The sequence below is a fragment of the Trachypithecus francoisi genome, unplaced genomic scaffold (genome assembly GCF_009764315.1).
Source record: "Trachypithecus francoisi isolate TF-2019V2 unplaced genomic scaffold, Tfra_2.0 Lachesis_group0, whole genome shotgun sequence".
Taxonomy (NCBI): domain Eukaryota; kingdom Metazoa; phylum Chordata; class Mammalia; order Primates; family Cercopithecidae; genus Trachypithecus; species Trachypithecus francoisi.
The window spans coordinates 152,348,317-152,363,538 of record NW_022681453.1 but is presented as its reverse complement, the minus strand read 5'-3'; the positions used below and the strand labels follow the sequence as shown (position 1 = coordinate 152,363,538).

The 15,222-nt window shown below is 41.9% G+C and overlaps 1 pseudogene; it reads right to left on the bottom strand.

The window, feature by feature from the left end:
- Window positions 1-574: 574 nt before the first annotated feature.
- The window catches only part of LOC117078756, a 33,961-nt pseudogene continuing 19,313 nt past the window's right edge, over window positions 575-15,222 (bottom strand).

Here is a 15,222-nt window from a genome sequence, read left to right as displayed (position 1 = left end):
AGGTTTGTCAGCTATGTTAAGAGAGGAGGTTCCAGGCAGAGGGACCGCATGAGAAAAGGCTAAGAGGAGGAAGGTGCCTGGCGTATTAGGCATCTGGAGGGGTGATGTTTGCTGCAGAGCGGTCATTGGGAAAGTGGCTGGAAATGTGACTGAAGAGGCAGTGGACCCAAATGACTGAAAGCCATGAATGCTGAGTTCAGGAGTTAGATTTTCTCCTGTGTGCAAAGGGCTGGAGCCATGATGGTTTTGAAGCAGGACAGTAGCATAGTAAGAACTGGGTTTTTGAAAAGTATCTCGGGCAGTTTTGTAGAATATGCTTTAGAGAGAGGAATAGCTAAAGGATGGCAGAGTAGTTATGAGGCGTTTTTTTTTTTTTTTAGTTTAAATGCATTTTATTTTTAGACAACCTATGTGACTTTTTTTTTTTTCTTAAAAAAACAAGGCCTCCACTCCACATAAATCACAGTCAAAATAAATGAAGGGCCCGTTTATCTTAAGACATGGTGTTTTGTGGATGACAAGCAGCAGCCATTTATGATGATAGGTGATATATTCAAAGTAATTGCCAAATCTGTTAATATTTACCCATTTCTAAACCATTGTTAAAGAAAATCATATACAGGGTCACACCATCCTCATGGTAGTTCAGTAGAGCAACCATGCCATCAGGATTCATGTTTTCATCAAGAAAAGAACTGGTAGTTTTTGAAAGTAGCAAGGATGTGCTTAATTTGTTCTGCAGCCCTACCATAAAAGGTTTTACTCTTTCTGATCTCACTTCTTCAAGTTCCCCTTTCATTGATTTCGTGTCATCTTTAATGTACTTCTTTTTTTAATTTTCTTCTTGAGATAGGATCTCACTCTGTGGCCCAGGCTGGAGTGCAGTGGTGTGATCATGACTCACTGCAGCTTTGACCTCCCAGCCTCAAGCAATCCACCCACCTCAGCCTCCCAAGTAACTGGGACCACAGGTGTGACCACCATGCCCAGCTAATTTTTTTTTTTTTTTTTGTACAGACTGAGTCTCTTCATGTCTTCATGTTGCTCATGCTGGTCTCAAACTGGTAGGCTTAAGTGATCCTCTCACCTCCGCCTCCCAAAGTGCTGAAATTACAGGCATGAACCACCTTGCCCGACTGACGTACTTATAGGCATCCTTGCAAAGCTGGTTTCCTGCAAGTGAGGTTCATGGCAATATCAACACCAATGATGACTCTGGGTGCTTTGGGTACCTTCACCCTTGGGGCCTTCAGAGGAGGCATTTCTACCAATGAGCAAGTCATCAGTGTTACCCTCTGTCCTGGTGATTACCTTCTCCTCCACTGTCAGGCACAGTTTATCCACGATCTCCCAGATCTTGTCAATGTCAGAGGGCTCCTCATCGTGTCTGATGAGGTCCACTGAAGGAAGAGGACAACTGCACTAGCTTAGCGGGATTCTGGAGCAGTGTTGGGAGTCAGGGATGAGAGGGGAGTGGCAGGAAAAGCAGGAAGTTTTACACTGTTTCAGGCAAGAGAAGATAAAGTGAAGCTGCAGTGATAGAAAGCTGGAGTCTTGATATATTTAGAAGGAAGAGGATTGACAGGACCTAGTAGCCAGTTCAAAGAGGGTGGTGAGAAGGATTCTGCCATCCAGGACACCTGGGGAAGCTTGGCAATTGACCAAAGAGAAAATGAGAGAAAGCACGAGGCTGGGAGAGTCCATACTGGATCTGTGGAGTGGCTTCTAGGCAAGGCGTGCCATTGTCCTCCTGATCCTCAGGGAGACAGTGGTAGAAGGGAGGACACTTGCACATGAAGGTTCTTTGCCAGGTTGCTCCCATTCCAGTGTTTCAGTGACGTATGAAATCCAGAGATAACGCTGGCAAGCGAAGCACTAAAACTGTGTACTACGTGCCTCTACCACCACTATTTCACAATGCTTCCCAGCCGTCCTCACAATGCTTCTAAGAGATGGGTATTATGATCTCTATTTTGCCAGAGGAAATTTAGATTCAGAGAAGTCAAGTGACTTTCCAAGGAGTCTCACAGCATTTTCCAGAGAGAGATTTTAAACCTGGAGATTCCGCACATCTGAGTACACCACCCTGCCTCTTGGGCACAACCAGGCATAGCTATGCCACTGCTAAGTTCTCCCAGAAAGAGAGGGTAAATTGAAATGATCGTTGTTAGTGAGCTTGTTTTTGTTTCAAAGTAAAGAAATGTAAGATTAGGTAAAAACGGGTTGCTGTGAACAGAGCTGGGATGTATCAAGTATTACCAGGGCTTGAGCACATACCTGCCCTTACTCCAAGGAATTTGTTTTCAACCTAAAGAAAATAATCCAGTTTTGCTTGAACTTTGGTTAAAGCCCTGGAGGGGGAAGTTCCTGTACTGAGCAATGCCAGCCTTCCTATTATCTAACAGGGCCACCGTAACTCATTAGAGGTCTAAATTCTGGAGAGTGGTTTAGACTAACATTTTCCAAACTGCTTATTTTTCATGGGAAGAGATGACGTTGTGACCTGTCTTATCATCCGCTGGAGGGAGACTTTGATTGTTTTTCCCATGGGAGTACAAGTTGGACCAGGCCAATCACAGGCCTGGAAGTCCCTTCTTCTCCAAGGGCACACGTTTGTGCCACACTGGCTTAGTTAGGGATGTAGACTGGCTAAGATGTTGTCTTTCCTTGCAAAGCTGAGCAGCGGTAAAGGAATTTAGCTTTTGGCCTTCAGCTTTGGCCCTATTGGCCACCACTGCTTTCCATCATGCCAGAAGGGGACAAAAAGAAATAGATGCCACACGTGATCAGTATCCACATCATCCATCATTCTGGGCAGTCAACTTACATTTTCAAATGCATTTTTCTTGAAGAGATTCTACAGATAGAAAAATCATATTTCATCTTGCTCACGAGTGGTCTCAAGGCATTATTAGCAACACTGTACTTGGAAAAGCACTGAACAGTGAGATAAAGTTTCCATAACACAATTGCACTTTACACTCTATTAGTCATTCATTCATTAATTCATTGAACAACATTTATTAAATACCTACCATGTGCCAGATACGATTCTAGTGTGAATAATGGAGCACTGTTGTATCATTCATGACAGCTGTCATTTGCTGTCATTCCCATGCCTTACTTAGATGTAAGGATGAATGAGATTTAGACAAGTTAGGCTTACCTCTAATAAAACCAAAGGATGGACCCGTGTTCATCCCTCCAACTGTGTTCTAAAGGAAGATAAATCCTGCCTATTTCTTTTTTTTTTTTTTTTTTTCGAGACAGAGTCTTGCTTTGTCATCCAGGTTACGCAGTGGCGCAATCTCGGCTCTCTGCACCGTTTGCCTCCCGGGTTCAAGCAGTTCTCCTGCCTCAGCCTCCCAAGTAGCTGGAACTACAGGCACATGCCACAACACCTGGCTAATTTTTGTATTTTTAGTAGAGACAGATTTCACCATGTTGGCCAGGCTGGTCTCGAATTCCTGACCTCAAGTGATCTGCCCTTCGTGGCCTCCCAAAGTGCTGTGATTATAGGCATGACCCACCGTGCCCCATCAATCCTGTCTATTTCATCCAACGATCCAGCAGATTAGATTCATGTCCAAAGTAACCAATCAAATCCTTTTTTAAAAAGCATACTTTCTACTCTTTTTCCCCAACCGGCAACCTAGGAAGGCCTGATGTCCAGATTTATCTCCTTTTCCTGAAAAGCAAGTTTTCCCTCCAGGCTTGAAAATTTATGCTTGATTATCCTTGACTCTGCTCTCTTCCTTGCTCTAACCATGCTAGTTAACATTCACTTAATGTCAGCTTCATAAGGGTAGGGATTTTTGTCTCTTTTGTTCTTCACTGGGTCCCTGGCACCTACACCAGTGCCTGACACATCATAGGAGCTCGAAAATGTTTGTTAAATGCTGAAGGAATTCAAGTCCTGTGTAGCTGCAGGGTTAGGTTCTCGAGTCAGCCTGGTGGACAAAATTAGTGTATAGTTAAATGATCCTTTAAAATTCTGTGATTTGCCCACACATTACAATATCTAGGCATATTATCTCTAAGTCCCACACAGTTTCTTCCCCACTTTTGGAACAGATCACTTGGTCTTTCTTCGGTTGGGTCCGGATGAAGTAGTTGGTTAGTGTTTAGGGGGCTCATATAACTCTAAATACTTGTAGGCCCCCAGAGAAAGATTTGAATTTGGGACAGGCAATTCCAATTTCCCATCTCATACTTACTGAGTGGATGAGCCCGCATTATGCCCATGATTATTTCTTTTCCTCTCTCCCCTTCCTGTATTTTTCTTTGCCAAGCTCCTAAATTTGAACTGACATAAATTAAATGTGGACCTGATGCTGTTTCCCAGCACTGACAATAGACTCTTTACAAAAGCTGTGTCGACTGATGAGGCTGAACAAACCCCAGGATCCCTCAGCCCAGTCACGAATTCTACAAAGGCAGGATGGTTCTTTCTCCTTCAGATTTTCTCTTTTAAAGCTCAAAAAGGTAACAGCTTTTCAGGCTCCTTTAAAGGGCTGAATTCCTTCATAAGAGCTATCACTTCCCCTAGATCAGTGGGCAACTCATTCATCTTCTTCCAGGAAATTTCTAGATACATCAATTTTCTTCTTCAAAGTAAAGGCAACAATCTAAATCTTAGATGGAATTTCCTTTCATGCAGAGTAATTTTGGGCTTCTTGTTCTAAAGAAGGAAGGATGTACTGAGTATAAAACAAGGACTTTAAAAATTATATATACAGTATTTCCTTGACTATATTGCAAATGCATCTACTCACACAAGTCCAGTAAAGTACAATCTAAAAGAATAAAGTCAGCTTAGCTGGTGATAAACAGGGGAACTATTGTCTAAAAATAATAAAATACTCTGATTTTCTTATAGGAATCAAGAAGAAAATTGAAGGTCTGATGGAAGCTGGTCCTTGGTTAGTGAAGTTGCATTTGGCAGATAATGGCATAGATGGAAAAGGAAAAGAAGGAGAAAATGGTTTGTTGGAATTCATTCAAACTTTAACATGGTAAGTAGCAAGTTAAGAGGCCTTATTTGTTCACCTTTTAAAACTAAGTGCTTGAATTAAATCATGGGGATAATTATTTAGCTGCATCTTTTTAGCAGTTTCCAGTGAGGTTTTACAGCTCTGAGAGCCAAGCAGGAACCCATCTTGGTCTTGGTACCTAACGTGGCAAACAGTTGTGTGTGGACCATGAAGCAATCTCTAAGACCTCACTAGAAGCCCCATTTTAAGAAGTTGGCAACTGAGGAAAAACAGGACGTATGACCTCCCAATTTTTCTTTCTTGAAGTCAGGATATAATGTAAAATGTAATCCATGTGACCCAAGGAAGAAGGGCGGCCTACTCAGGAGTGATCACTTTTTTGTATTTGATTACAAAGTTGTCCCAGCCTCCTCAAGGCAGAAGGACACAGCTATTCTCAAAAGCTTCTCAAAAATAGGATATTTCCTTGCCATGTTTGTGTTGAGAATCTTAGGTATTTCCCTGTCCAGGCCTACTAAGTCCACATCCCCAGTGGGCCAAGTAGGATTTGCAGCTACTGTAGAAAAAGCTTGCTGGGTGGAGACAACTCCAAGATATATCGTTTCAGGTAGTTGATAGTGACAGCACCGCGGGGAAAGTCAAGGGCAACAAAACACAGCCAAGGCTTGAGGCTTGAGGGCTTGATGGATGGCTACTTATTATTGTTATTATTATTACTTTTATTTTTATTTTTGAGACACATTCTTGCTCTGTCACCCAGATGGAGTGCAGTAGTGTGATCTCTGCTCACTGCAACCTCCACCTCCCTAGTTCAAGCAATTATCCTGAGTCAGCGTCCTGAGTAGCTGGGACTACAGGCATGCGCCACCACACCCAGCTAATTTTTGTATTTTTAGTAGAGACATAGTTTCACCATGTTGGCCAGGCTGGTCTCAAACTCCTGACCTCAAGTTATCTGCCCCCCTCAGCCTCCCAAAGTGCTGGGATTATAGGTGTGAGCAACTGTGCCCAGTCTACTTATTATTTTAGAAGAAAAAGATTCTTTCTCTGTCTGGGCATGGTGGCTCATGCCTGTCATCCCAGCACTTTGGGAGGCCGAGGCAGGCAAATCACTTGAGGTCAAGAGTTTGAGACCAGCCTGCCCACATGGTGAAACCCCATCTCTACTAAAATACAAAAAAATTAGCTGGGCATGGTGGCAGACACCTGTAATCCCAGCTACTCAGGAGGCTGAGACAGGAGAATCACTTAAACCCAGGAGGCAGAGGTTGCAGTGAGCCAAGATCGCGCCACTGCAATCCAGCCTGGGCAACAGAAGGAGACTTCATCATTAAAAAAAAAAAGAAAGAAAAATTTTTCTCTAATATACTTATTCAGGAAGGATGGGAAGATTTTCAACTTTAATAGCTTCTCTGCTTTTCCTATAATAATCCTATTAATAAGCTTCATTTCATTGCCCTTTTAATACAATGCTGATTTAGTATATTGCTGATATATTATGCTTTTAGTATTTTGCCAAAATTTTGTTAAGGATTTTTCCATCTATGCTCATGAAGCATATTAGTCAGTTCTTTTCTTTTCTTCTTTTCTTTTCTTTCTTTCTTTTTCTTTTTTTTTTTTTTTTTGAGATGGAGTCTTGCTCTGTTGCCTGGGCTGGAGTGCAACAGCATGATCTTGGCTCACTGCAACCTCCGCCTCCCGGGTTCTAGCGATTCTCCCACCTCCACCTCCCAGGTAACTGGGACTATAGGTGTGGGTCACCACATCCAGCTAATTTTTTGTATTTTTAGTAGAGGTGGGCTGTCACCATGTTGGCCAGGCTGGTCTTGAACTTGTGATTTCAAGTCATCTGCCCTCCCCGGCCTCCCAAAATTCTGGGATTATAGATGTGAGCTACCACGCCTGGCTGAACTTTTCTTTTCTCGTAATATCTTTGTCTGGCATTGAGATCAGGGTAATTCTGGCCTTACAGAATGAGCTAATAAGTGTGTCCCCCTCTTCTATTTTATGAAATAATTTGTGTAGCATTAGCATTATCTCATCCTTAAATATTCAGTAGAATTATCAATGAAAACATCTGGGCCTGGAGCTTTCTTTATGGGAAGGTTTTTAACAATAAATTCAAATTTTTTTTTTTTTGAGATGGAGTCTCTCTCTGTCGCCAGACTGGAGTGCAGTGGCACAATCTCGGCTCACTGCAACCGCAACCTCCTGGATTCAAGTTATTCTCCTGCCTTAGCCTCCTGAGTAGCTGGGACTACAAGCACCTGCCATCATGCCTGGTTAATTTTTGTATTTTTAGTAGAGACAGGGTTTCACCATGTTGGCCAGGATGGTCTCGATCTCTTGACCTCATAATCCTCCTGCCTCAGCCTCCCAAAGTGCTGGGATTACAGGCATGAGCCACTGCACCCAGCCTAAATTCAATGTCTTTAATAGGTATAAGGCTATGCTGGATATTTTATCTTGAGCAAAGCTTTAGTAGTTTGTGTCTTTCAAGAAATTTATTTCATCTAAATTGTCAGATTTATTGGCATAAGGTTCTTCGTAATATTTTCTTATGATCCTTTTAATATCTGTAGCATCTATAGTGATGTCTCCTTTTTCATTCTTGGTATTGATTACTTGTGTTCTCTCTTTTTCTGATTGATCTGGTTAGAAATTTATTAATTTTATTGATCTTTTCACGGAACCACTCTTGATTTTCACTACTGTTTATCTGTTTTTAACTTTATTGATTTCATCTCTTGTCTTTATTAGTTCCTTTATTCTGCTTACCTTGGGTTCAATATGTTCTTCTCTTTCTAGATTATTAAAGTAAAAGCTTAACTTATTGATTTTAAGTCTTTTAATTTTTCTAATATAAATGTTTATATTAGCACTAAGCACTTCTTTTATTGTTTCCTACAAATTTCAATATGTTATATTTTCATTTTGTTCAGTTCAAACTGTTTTCTAATATTCCTTTTAATTTTTTCTCTAACCTATGGGTTATTTAGAATAGCTCTGTTTAGTTTCCACATATCTGTATATTTTTTCAGATATCATTCTGTTTTAATCAAGAGATTAAGAATCTCTTGATTCTTAATTAAATTCTGCTATGGTTGGAAAACATTCCTGGTGCAATGGCATGATCTCGGCTCACTGCAACCTTTGTCTCCCAGGTTCAAGCGATTTTCCCACCTCTGCCTCCCACGTAACTGGAACTACAGGTCCCATGCCTGGTGTGGTCACGTAGTCCCAGCTACTTGAGAGGCTTAGGTGGGCGGATTGCTTGAGCTCAAGAGTTTGAGATCAGCCTTGGGCAACACAGCAAGATCTCATCTCTAGGGGAAAAAAGGAACACACTTGTTTTATTTCTTTTATGCCCCAGATCTGATCTATCTTGGTAAATGTTCCATGTGCATGAGAAAATAGCGTATTCTGCTGTTACTGGATTGAATGCCCCATAAATGTCAATTAGGTCAAGTTGGTTGGCAGTGCTATTGAAGTCTTCTATATATGTACAAATTTTTACATATTCTATCAACTATTGAGAGAGGGGGAAATTGTGATGTTGTTTATATCTCCTTATAGTTTAATCAATTTTTGCCTCATGTATTTTGAAGCTCTGTTTTTAGGTACATAAACATTTTTGATTGTTGTGCCTCTTGATGAATTGGCACTCATCATTATGAAATGGTCTTCTTTATCCTTGGTAATGCTCCCTACTTTGATTGATATTAATATAGCCACTACAGGTCTTTTTTTAATGAATATTTACATAATATATCTGTTTTCATCCTTTGGTTTTAACCTATCTGTGTTTTTATATTGAAATTGGGTTTCTTATAGACAGCATATAGCTGAGACCTTCTTTTTTTATCCATTTGACAATCTTTGTCTTTTAATTGTTTAGACCATTATATTTAATGTGATTATCCTTATGGTTTGGTTTTTAATCTATCATCTTGCAATTTGTTTTCTATTTGTCTCATCTGTTCTTTGTTCCTTTTAAACTAGTTTTCTGTTGCTTTTTGGATTAATGTTTATAATTCCATTTTTATATCTTTAATTGGCTTGTGAGCAATACCTCTTAGTCTTTTATTTTCTAGTGGATGGTCTAGTGTTTACAGCCTTCATGTTTAACTTATTATAGCCTACCTTCAAATAACATTATACTACTTCACTTATAGTATAAGAATCTTACAACAGTATACTTCCATTCTCTTCCTATCCTTTATGTTTTTGTAGTCATATATTTTACCTTTACAAGTTTTATAAATCCAAGGATACATTATTATTATGTCTATTTTAAGCAGTTGTTTTTTAAATAAGGGGGGAGTTTTTTATGTTTATTCACATATTTACCATTTCTGGCATTCTTTATTCCTTTGGCTATATTCATATTTCTACGTGATATCATATTCTTCTGTCTGAAGGACTTACTTTATACATTTCTTATAATCCTGGTCTGCTGGTGATGAATTCTCTAAGCCTTTGTATATCTAACAAGTCTATGCTGCCTTCATTTTTAAAGTGTTTTTTTTTTTTTTCTTTTTTTTTTTGGCAAGGTACAAAATATTTGATGGACAGTTAATACTTTTTTTTTTTTTTTTGAGATGGAGTCTTGCTCCTGTCGCACAGGCCGGAGTGCTGTAGCGCAGTCTCAGCTCACTACTACCCCCACCCGCTGAGTTCAAGTGATTCTCCTTCCTCAGTCTCTCGTGTAGCTGGGATTACAGACATGTGCCACCACACCTGGCCAATTTTTGTATTTTTAGTAGAGATAGGGTTTCACCATGTTGGCCAGGCTGGTCTCGAACTCCTGACCTCAGGTAATCCACCTGCCTTGGCCTCCCAAAGTGCTAGGATTACAGGCATGAGCCACCATGCCCAGCAGGCAGTTAATACTTTTAAGATGTTTCTGCACTATCTTCTGCTCGTATTGTTTCTGAAGAAGCATCACTATCTTCTGCTTGTATTGTTTCTGAAGAGACATCATTTTTATCTCTATTCTTTTGTATATAATTTGTTTTTATTCCTCTGTATGCTGCCTCCTCCTCCTCCTCCTCCTTCTTCTTCTTCTTCCTCTTCCTCTTCCTCTTCTTCCTCTTCTCCTTCCTCTTTTTCTCCTTCCTCTTCTTCTCCTTCCTCTTCTTCTCCCTCCTCTTCTTCTTCCTCTCCTTCCTCTCCTTCTCCTTCCTCCTCCTCCTCCTCCTCCTTCTTCTTCTTCTTCTTCTTTCTTCCTTTTCCTCTTCCTCTTCCTCTTCTTCTTCTTCTTCTTCTTTCTTCTCTCTTCTTTTCTTCTTCCAGAGTCTCACTGTCACCCAGGCTGGAGTGCAGTGACGTGATCTTGGCTCACTGTAACCTCTGCCTCCCCAGTTCAAATAATTCTCGTGCCTCAGCCTCCCAAGTAGCTGGGACTACAGGTATGCAACCAATATGGCCAGCTACATTTTTTTTGTATTTAGTAGAGATAGGGTTTCGCCATGTTGCCCAGGCTAGTCTCAAACCCCTGGCCTCAAGTGATCCACCCACCTTAGCCTCCCAAAGTGCTAGGATTTCAGGTGTGAGCCACCATGTCCAGTCTCTGGCTGCTTTTAAGACTTTCTTTTTATCACTGGTTTTCAGCAATTTAAGTATGACATGCTTAGTGTGACTTTCTTCTTGTTTTTTCAGATTGGAGTTTGTTGAACTTCTTAGATCTATGTGTTTGTAGTTTTCATCAAATTTAGAAAATTTTAGACCACTCCCTTTCAAGTATTTTTTTTTCTATCACTCCTGTCTTTTATCCTTCTGAAACTCTAATTACATATATGTTAGGCTACTTGATTTTATTGCACAGCTAAATGATATTGTGTTTTTTTTTTTTTTTGGTCTTCTTCTCCCCTGCATTTCACTTTGGGTAGTTTCTGTTGCTATGTCTTCACATATTGTCTACAATGTCTACTATGCTGCAAAGTCCATCCAATGTATTTTTCTTATCTCAGACATTGTACTTTTTAATCTCTGAAAGTTCAATTTAAATTTTTTTTCTTTTTTCTTTTTTGAGACAGAGTCTCGCTCTGTCACCCAGGCTGGAGTGCAGTGGCGTGATCTCAGCTCACTGCAATCTCCACCTCCCAAGTTCAAGCAATTCTCCTGCCTCAGCCTCCCAAATAGCTGGGATTACAGGCACCCACCACCATGCCTGGCTAATTTTTGTATTTTTAGTAGAGACGGGGTTTCACCATGTTGGCCAGGCTGGTCTTGAACTTCTGACCTCAGGTGATCTGCCTGCCTCTGCCTCCCAAAGTGCTGAGATTACAGGTGTGAGCCACCGCTCCTGGCCCAATTTGAGTTTTTTCAATATCTTCCATTTCAGTCTTCTTCATGTTCATATTTTCCTCTGCCCTCTTGAATATATAGAGTATACTTAAATGTTTTAATATCTTCGACTATTAATTCTGTCTTCAGTATCATTTTTGGATATTTTGATTGATTAATATTTGTTCCCAGTTATAAGTCAGATTTTCCTGCTTCTCTTTTCAGTAGAGGCCAAACATGGTGAATTTATGTTATTGGGTGATGGATTTTTAAAATTCCCTTTTCGTTCCTTTTAATATTTACAGGCTTGTCCTCTGATGCAGTTAATTTCTTGGCAATAGTTGGATCCCTTTGAGGCTTCTGGGGTGGGTTGGTTGGTTGGTTGGTTGTTTGAGACAGAGTCTCACTGTGTCACCCAGGCTGACGTGCAATGGCACTATCTCGGCTGCAACCTCCGCCTCCCAGGTTCAAGCAATTCTCATGCCTCAGCCTCCCGAGTAGCTGGGACTACAGACGCATGCAACCATGCCTGGCTAATCTTTGTATTTTTAGTAGAGACGGGGTTTGTCCATGTTGCCCAGGCTAGTCTTGACCTCCTGGCCTCAAGTGATCTGCCTGCTTCGGCCTCCCAAAGTGCTGGGATTACTGGCATGAGCCACCGTGCCCAGCCAAGGCTTGTTTTAAAGCTTTGTTTGGACACATCCAGAAGAGTTTTGACTCTAGGATTAATTTGGTCCCACTACTGAGGCAATACACTTTTTAGCTGTCGATGCCTCATGTATTAGGAGGTTTTTACACTCTGGCTGGTAGGAATATTATCTGTTCTCAGCCCTGTATGAGCCTCAGGGCTTGTTCCACCTGCCTGTCCTGTGAATGTTTCCCTAGCCTTAGTATCTTCCTCAGAAGTGTACTCAACCAAATTTTTGGGGTAAACTCTCTGCAAAAGGCACAGAACTCTCTATTTCTATAAGGCCCTCTCCTCTCCGAAATTCTGTCCTGTAAATTCTAGCCACCTTTACCCAAACTCTGAAGTCTGTGTTTCAACTCAGTGAGACCAACAGAATCTGATTGCCCTCCCTGCCTGCAGTGCTGGGGACCCAGAAAGGCTCTTCAGGCAGTAAGTGGGGCACTCACAGGGCTCACCTTATGTGTTCTCCTTCTCAGAGCTTGTTGTCCTATCCTGTCTGTTGTCCAATATTTGAAAACCATTGTTCAATATATTTTCTCTGGTGGTTAAAATTTGATTTTGGGCAGAGGGTAAATCCAATCCCTGTTTCTCCATCATAGCCAAAAGCAGAAGTCCTGCGTCACTTTATGGTCACCTATAATGCAACAGATGCTGTGAACATAGGTTTGTTACTCCTCACACCAATTCTAAGTCATAAATATCATTACTCTCATTTTACGGATGAGGAAACTAAGATTCAAAATGGGTAAGTCACTTGCCCAGAAAGTCAGAGTTGTAACTGTAAAACTGAGCGTTAGGCCTGGCATGGTGGCTAACACCTGTAATCCTAGCACTTTGAGAGGCTAAGGCAAGTGGATCACCTAAGACCAGGAGTTCGAGACCAGCCTGGCCAACATAGTGAAACCTCATCTCTACTAAAAACAAAAATTAGCCAGGTGTTGTGGCACACACCTGTAGTCCCAGCTACTCAGGAGACTGAGGCAGGAGAATCGCTTGAACCCGGGAGGTGGAAGTTGCAGTGAGCTGAGATTGCACCACTGCATTCCAGCCTGGGCTACATCTCAAAAAAAAAAAAAAAAAAATGGATTTTAAACCTGGGTCTTACTGACTCAAAGTCTAAGCCAAGTTCCTTGTTTGAAGCATCCCTACCCTCCCAGAACCCTGGAGTACTCCCATGTTCCCCTCTCCACCCAGCTCACCTTCATTTCACTCTGATGTTTCTTGCACCACTCCTGACTCTCATTCATGATGACTGCCACCTGCCTCCTTGGTTTTGCATTCCCTTTCAACTACTCCTACTCTAGCGACCTGAACGACTTGAACTCATAATGATAACTTCGTGCAAATTTAGCATCCATTTAACTTGGCTAGTTTAAATATTGTATCATTGAACTCTTCCACACCTTTTCAGCCTCACCCCATCCCATGGGCAGCTGGTAGCTTTCCAATGTGACTTGTGCAGTCGACTGCATGCTCACCTCAAGCACAGCTACCCCTCTCCATTTCCACCTTCACAGGCAAACCCCCACTCTCCTGCTGCGCCCCTCTGCAGTGCTGACAGGCTATGCCCTAGAGGTAGAAGCACCGTCTTTGCAGCCCCAGCCCACTCTGGCAGGCCCCACTCTGGGCCAGCTGTAGAGAGCTGGAGGATGATCATAGACTTCAGGAGGACTTCAGGGAACAGATTCATAGCTCCTCACCTTTTATCACTGGGGGCTCTCAGTATCCAGGAAGAGGAGCTCAGTGGATGCAAGAGAGCCAAGGGGATTGACCAGGGGCTGTTAGTCCCTTTGCACAGATGAATTTAAAAGGCACCACCTCTGGCCAATGAATCAGAGGAAGTTCCCCTTTCAGGTCCATGCTTTGGAGCCCAGCATTTGGCAAGCAGAACTCTGCTGGATTTCAACCCCACTTACCCTCTTGGAACGCACCTTGTGCAGGGCATAGGCACTTAACCATGTGGATGGCCCTGGTCACAGCTGGCGTGTAGTGAATACTCCATCAAACCTTCACTCGTGAGGCTGCATGGTGTAGTGGTGAGATCCATGGCCTCTGGAGTCGACCTAGATGTAGAATTGTTGAGTTATGAAGTTCGTCCTCCTCACTTCCTGACCTCCTTCTGTGGACCATCTGTTCTGCCTCACATCCCTGCTGTCCACTCATTTTGTCTGAAGACACTGCACACAACCAGGCAGTGCAGGAAGCCAAGGCTGGTCAAATCCTGACTAGGCCGACAGTTTCCTCAAGAGCAAGACCTTTGAGAGAGTCTGGCAGGACCATTCAGCACTGGCCTTGCATTCCGGCCACTTAATCAGTGGAACATATACACAATGAGCGAGAAGGTAGCCTCGTATTCAGTGTGGTCCCTAACTGAAATTTCATACCTGCAGCCCGTGGTAAGGGCTTGAAATTGTTTTATTGATAGTCATATAACTTCTCTCAGAGCAGAGGCCTTGTGTCAAACTTCTCTTAATCCCTGCAGTGCTACGTACATAATATGCATGTAATAAGTATGCTCTCAATATACCATCATCGGCATTGCATTTGCAAAATACTTTCATAGAAATGGCTTCATTCTGTTTTCACTACAACCTTATGAAATAGGCAGAACAGCCTTTTTCAGGCCAGTTTTATAGATGAGGGAGGTGAGGGCGCATAGCCTGCCGTGATCACATGATTTGACACATGATTTGACAAGGAGTTGAAGCTGACCAGGAGTCCAGGCCTTTGCCCAGATTTCTTATTCACTCATGATGCCAGAGTCCCAAAGACCACGGCAGTCCAGTGCAAGGCTTGCACTTTAAGAAATTTCCCGTCATGGCACGTGCCTGTAATTCTAGCTACTTGGGAGGCTGAGGCACAAGAATTGCTTAAATCAGGATATGGAAGTTGCAGTGAGCCAAGATTATCCCACTGCACCCCAGCCTGGGTGACACAGCGAGACCCTGTCTCAAAAAAAATTTTTTTTTTGCAATAGTCCTCAAAGAAATTACGAATGTAACAACAGTGCAGTTTACTTTTCGTAAAACTAAAGTTATTTGATTTAAAGAGCTATCCTTTGTTTTCAGACTATGCCCTTCCTACTTTGATGTAAAAATGTTTGCTCGTTTACAGTGTTGACAGTTGTTATTTCTTGACATACCAAAAGTTGCCAAACCTTTCTCTGTCCCTCTAAAGTTTTGGACATTTGCTGGTATGTAAAATCTAAAGTAGGTAGTCCTACATTACATTATATCATACCATATCTTTTGA